Source organism: Sesamum indicum, linkage group LG14, assembly GCF_000512975.1.
Source record: "Sesamum indicum cultivar Zhongzhi No. 13 linkage group LG14, S_indicum_v1.0, whole genome shotgun sequence".
In the NCBI taxonomy this organism is placed as follows: domain Eukaryota; kingdom Viridiplantae; phylum Streptophyta; class Magnoliopsida; order Lamiales; family Pedaliaceae; genus Sesamum; species Sesamum indicum.
The window spans coordinates 1,717,340-1,723,699 of NC_026158.1; the positions used below are offsets into that span (position 1 = coordinate 1,717,340).

The 6,360-nt window shown below is 27.2% G+C and overlaps 1 protein-coding gene and 2 non-coding genes across 3 annotated transcripts in view; 2 read left to right on the top strand and 1 right to left on the bottom strand.

Annotated features, from left to right (window-relative positions):
• TRNAS-AGA lies at window positions 2,882-2,963 on the top strand. The gene has a single exon. It is a non-coding gene; the product is annotated as a tRNA-Ser (tRNA).
• On the top strand, window positions 5,363-5,444 carry TRNAS-AGA. Its single transcript has one exon. It is a non-coding gene; the product is annotated as a tRNA-Ser (tRNA).
• LOC105176778 overlaps window positions 6,155-6,360 on the bottom strand; it is a gene marked incomplete in the record, with an annotated part of 1,685 nt that continues 1,479 nt past the window's right edge. The window contains 1 exon segment of the mRNA XM_011099682.2: window positions 6,155-6,357.

Sequence of the window (6,360 nt, forward strand, 5' to 3'; positions counted from 1 at the left end):
GTCAATGTGACTACTCTTTTTGTCCAATAATGGAACGACGCAACTTTTGCCTCAGTCAAATCCCAAAAGGGGAACCCAGTGAGTATATTTGTTATTCAATTTAATTTATACACGTTATGTGTTTAAATTTCTTGTTAAATTAAATAAATCATTTAAATTCCGATCATGTAGAAACATATGTGGCATGTCAAATGTTACACAAGACGTAACAGGATTTATAATAGAAAATTTCCGGTAGTCAAATTGGTTAGTTAAACCAAATTTTGAATTTTTTCTTTAAAGTTACATGTATGAAGAGATTTTCTTGAAATTATTCTAGAAAAATAAATGGTTAAAATTATTTAAATCTTATACTAAAGAATTATAGCGACTTTCAAAGGAAAATTTCTTACAGATTTGATTGAATTAAATTAATTATAGAGTTAGTATAATATATTTATTATTTAATTAAACTTATATATCAATTATATTTTAAATATATTATACTTATTATATAATTAATTAAAATATGATCAAATTTGATCTGCTGATACATGAAAGTCAAGGAAACTTCTTCCTAGAACGAGTCATTATTTTCCAACACCCTTCACTTGACTACTTTCTGTGACTCTTCATTTAAATTACTAATAATGGTCACTTTCTCTTTCTACGCATTCTACATGTTTTCTAATACAGCTGACATTCCGTTATAAGAAATATGATTTTTCATTATAAGCAATTATTATAGTTAAAAGTAAAAATTTATAAAAGATATTAATATTAGTTCATTTCTATAAACGAAGCCAAACTATTTGTTATAGTTAAAAGTTATTGGAAAAAAATCGAGGGATGCGTGAAAGTTGTGTATAAAATCGAGACATGAGTTAGGCTCTTATCTTTATGACATGTATTGCTCCACTTTAGTATTAATGGTAACAGCAATTTGTCTCTAAGATACAACGACTTATAATCTCAAAATAGTAGCACTATAAATTGTGAGAAACGGCGAATCAAATAATATTTTTGAACTCTTTTAATGAAAGACAACATGCTTTTATTGTTAATACTTCGAAATATTCTACAAAGGTTTTCAAGTTGAATGGGGGAACCTATTTAAGAAGTTATAAATCTATCATTGAATGAATATATCCAATCAGAAAATATATCTTTGAAAGATTATGACCTTTCATTCGAACATCCAAAGGACATACTATTTCACACAAATAGATGTATCGTTTCATCCAAAGGGTTTCATACAATGGGATACATCATTTCAACTGAATGGCAAACTCGGTTGATTAGACACGGTAGGATGATGATTGGGCACTATCAACCATCATCCAACGTGTCCTAAGTTTGTTATGCGTCGCACGTCACAACCAATTGCTTATTGCAATTTCATTCAGTCGAAATAAATTTATACTTTAATTTATCATTCACTATTTTCCGACAAAAAATATAGCAAATATCTTTTACATAGATAAAACTACTGAAACTATTGATTAACTGGGGTCAAAATTTAAATTTTAGCATCAATCTAATTATAGTAGATGGTATTGATTATTACGATTTTTAAGTAACAGTAATTTATAATTTAAAAAATAATTATTTTTTTGTAGTGTTTGACGTAGAAAATAATTGCTTTACCATGCAGACGATCGTTCTACACGTAGATAGTATTTTAAACATAGTAACTTAAAACCAAAAGAAAAAGGTATTATTTCACTTTTTTCTTGGATACTTCTTAACAATACTTTAGTGTTTAATTTTCAAACTTTTTTTAAAAATAAAGCCTTCATACTTGTATTATTAATAATTATTTATGAGAAGTACAATTAAATAGAGATATGATCTCAGTGACAGAGCTCATAATTTTGATTTAGTATACTTTCAAAATATTATGTACAGACACATTTATATTTATGTATGTATTACATTATCATCACATTAGTTTTGTGTTGGATGTGTGATTAAAGAGGGAACTCTGTATATGGGTATTAAACTAATGTCAAATTTGAAAGGAAAGATCCACTAAACCAGAAACTTCAAATCTATTTTCTTTTTCTTTTTCAATGTGTATGCTTTAAATGAAAGTTAGATTTGAAATATATTATTTAGGACTAATTACATTCAAATTTCCTCCAAAAATACAAAGTTATATTTTTTTTAAAGAAATTTTAAAATTACCTTTACATCCCTTTCAAACATTCATCGTTTACACCTGAACGACTAAACCCCTTTAGTTAGGGTTTGAACGAAAAACATAGACGTTATTAAAAAATTATATAAATTTTCAAATTTATCCCTCATTTAACATTCTTATGTAGTAATTTTGTGATTATAATGATGTTAACCTCAATCCACATATATATTATATTTATCCATTTATAAGTACAAAAATAGAAATAAAAATGCTAAATGAGGGGCAAAATTAATAATTTCTTTTAATTTTTTATACTGATACCATTTTTCGTCCGAACTCTAATGGAAGGCTATCAAATGCCAAGGAAGAATTTTTAGAGAGAATTTAAATATAATTTCAAAATTTTTTTAAGAGACAGTGTAACTTCATGTTTTCAATGGGGCTAATTAAGTTTAATTAACCCTATTATTTACTAGTACTTATTAATGGGACATAAATTCGCAATGGGGATTGAATTTTCTATTTCCTATCTCATTTTATTTTATATTCTGTTTAATAGATATATATTATATGTATAAAAACGATATCATATATTTTATTTTAAAATAAATTATACGTATAACGTGCATATCAAATATGCAATCCGTTCCTAATGCGACGTTCTCTCCATAGAATTGTGGAATGAATGTTATTAAGCAATTGGTAAGCGGATGTATAGTCATTTAATTAATTAATGAAATTTACCCTCACCGACATGAAGTGGACGTGCCGGAGTGGTTATCGGGCATGACTAGAAATCATGTGGGCTCTGCCCGCGCAGGTTCGAATCCTGCCGTTCACGATCCTGTGTTTTTTTCTTTTCCATTTTGCCCTTTTTCTTAATAGTCTGGTGATTAAAGTTGAGGTCCATAAATAAATTTAAGGTCATTGATTCAATTTCATCAGATGTGTGGGTGTCTTTTTGCACTTTATGTGAGTTTATTATAATTTACTTCACAGTTCTTCATCGTATTGATGCGTTAATGCAACTAATGTATTGGTCAATTACTCGATATTTAAAACGTTAACGTAATTATATAATTATCATTTTTATAAAAAAAAAAACATATTACTTATTGAAAATAATTGCAACAAGCCATCAAAAATTCAAAATATGTCGAACACGTTATTTGGTCAAATCAGAATTCGTTAATATCTCAGTGCAATCTCAAACATGATGTCAGAAGCATATAAAACATGCACGTCATTATACAATATCAGTCCATTTTATGGGTAAAATATCATATGAAAAAACTACAAGTTAGCATCAATTGATCAACATGAATCTATAAAATATAAAAAAGAAATATATTTTCATTTATAAATAACAATTTGTAATATTGCTGCACCATTTTTTTGTGTGTCAATAATATCCTTAAATTGGTCTTTTTCCTTCCTTTCTTTCTTCTTGAAATATGATGTATAGGGATAGAAATGTCAAAAATCAATTTTAAAATGTTTACTGAAATGCCAATAAGCTTAGAAAAAAACTAATACATAAATTCCTACAAATATTTTTAAAAAGTGGTGAGTATGGTTGATTACTCGGGGATTGGATTTAAGTTGGTTCCTTCAAAAAAATTAAAAAGAGGGGCAGGGGGTTGATTGTGATGAGGTTGAAAAGACAAAATTGAATAAGATGAATAAATATGAGACAAATTTTTTTGGTTAAAGTCAGGTTTTAGGCTTGATTCCACTATTGATTCTCGATGCAAAAATGTCAATCATTTAAACAGATAAATTAGTTATGGCAATTTATACGATCTAACAATCTCACATTTTCTTATCGTTTTGTCAGCCAAGGAACATTTGTTAGCTAATTCTCTAATAATGAGTAATACTGAAACGTCCACAACATTTAATTCACTAACAGCATTAAGAAATAGAAAGGTCTAATTCTAACCGATAAATTTATACGAGTCTTTTATTTAAGTTCGACCATGCATTTTCCATAACATAATTAACTACTATAACATAATCAACTATGCTATGTCGCTACTAATTATTGAAGTAAACAAACAACTACGAATTTGCAAGTTCAATTAGCTACACAAAATTTTTTAACAATGAATAATTGGCCACATCATTCATAATCAGACTATTTGCAATGAAGCACATAGAATAAAATGAATACTTATTAAACAAAAGTGATAAATATAAATGAGATCTCACAATATTTGAGAATCAAGCAATCTTTTCAATTTGTTCAACATCATTCATTCTTTAGTAGGAAAAATTGCTATATTTCCTTCTTTTGCAGAGTTGACTGCAACATTAAGCGTGGGCACATCTAATCGAGTCTGTAAATCTAGCACAATTTTCTCCTTTGTTTAAGTGTGTTCAAATGCCATTTTTAGCTCAAATTTACCATATTTGCTTCCCTTTAAACCTTTTATGCTGAAGATGCAATAATATCATATGATTAGGAACATTTAACTTTTATAAGAAGACTTTATTATCATCAAAATGTGACAAATTATGTATTTATCAATACTTATAAGCTAAAAGCAACTTAGAGGTTGTTTCTAATTGCTCTGACTTTTTTTTTTAAATAAATTCAACTTCTGATTGAACTCTTTTACTCCCATCACAATAATCATAATTCAAATTCATCCTTTTTAGTTTATTCTTAAAATTACACATTTAAAGTTGATATTAAATTATTAAATAATTTAACACTAATAAAATTCACACTTTTACATATTTAGTACTTTCAAGTTTTTTATTTTATTTGTTATATTATCTAATAGTATTCCTCTATCTTATAAAAATATAAATTAAGTTGCTATGACTGATTAATTTTTTTGAATTAAATATTCAATTTTCTATTAGTTTCAATATTTTGATAATATATATGACAAATGCTTTAAAAAATTAAATATAAAATATATTACTTGAAATAACATTTATTGTTTTTTGGGAAAAAATAATTTTTGATGACAAAATACAAATACAAATATTAAGTAAAATAGTATCTTTTTTAAATACATGATGATAAAATGATCCTTAATTAATTAAGTTTGTTTTGAAAGTGTTTTTTCACCAAAAATTATTCAATTTAACTTTTACAATTTCATTATTTTTTCTCAAACACCATCTACTTTTAATTCTACTATAAATTATAATTTTATCTATAAGAATCAATTATCCAAAATCAGAATTTCTGCCAAATAAAATAATAATGCTTAAACAGACGTGAAAGTGGACGTGCCGGAGTGGTTATCGGGCATGACTAGAAATCATGTGGGCTCTGCCCGCGCAGGTTCGAATCCTGCCGTTCACGTTTTAACCTACGGCTTATCATTTTGCTGAGTGAGATAGATGATGCTAAATTCATTTAATTATGGGCATACCATTTAAATACCACTAACTGTACACCAATTACACAATAAATATATTATATTTAATATATGATTGGTTCAAATTCAACTGAGTTCAATCTGAACTAAAATTTCCCCCTTAATAAATATTTATTTGTTTCTCTCTCTTTCTTGCTATCAAACATAGGCAACTCGAGCACTATACGCTCTAAGGGAGGAGAGAATTTGTGGAGATTTTGTTGATAACATTTTTGCCTTAGTGACGACATTTAGACTAACTAAAGGACCAAAATTGTATCTTTTGCCTTGCGTTTTTTATGGCACATCATGAAATGTGGTAAGAAAAATAAAAAAAGTCAAATTAACTAATCACGTGCAAAGCATGTGATATTTTTTGATCAAGTTTTTAGCTTTTTTTTTTTAAATTTGAATTAAATATGTTATTAAAAAAAATTACAATCCTCAATTGCAAATTTTAAATTGAACAGGATTGAAAATTATGCCGATAACTTTTAGTTAGTGGAACAAAATTGCATTTTACCCTACATAATAATGGTCAAATTAATTCATGCCCCAATATTCACACCTGAAGAAAACGTTAAACATACATATGTGAAATTAATGAAATTGCTAAAAAGGAGTATCAAATAACAAGCCCGGCCAAAATGCATAATTAACATTGTTTGCGGATAACTAACATACGTAACTTTAAAAATCAAAGATATGTTGTTCACAAAAATAGTCCTCGCAAGTCAAATACAAGAACAAACAAGTCATAAATCAAACAAAGGGGCTTAAACTTCGCTTATCCCCTTCACAAACAAGAAATACAACTCTTGGAAACAACATCAAAGACAAAAATTCATAACAAAAATGAAA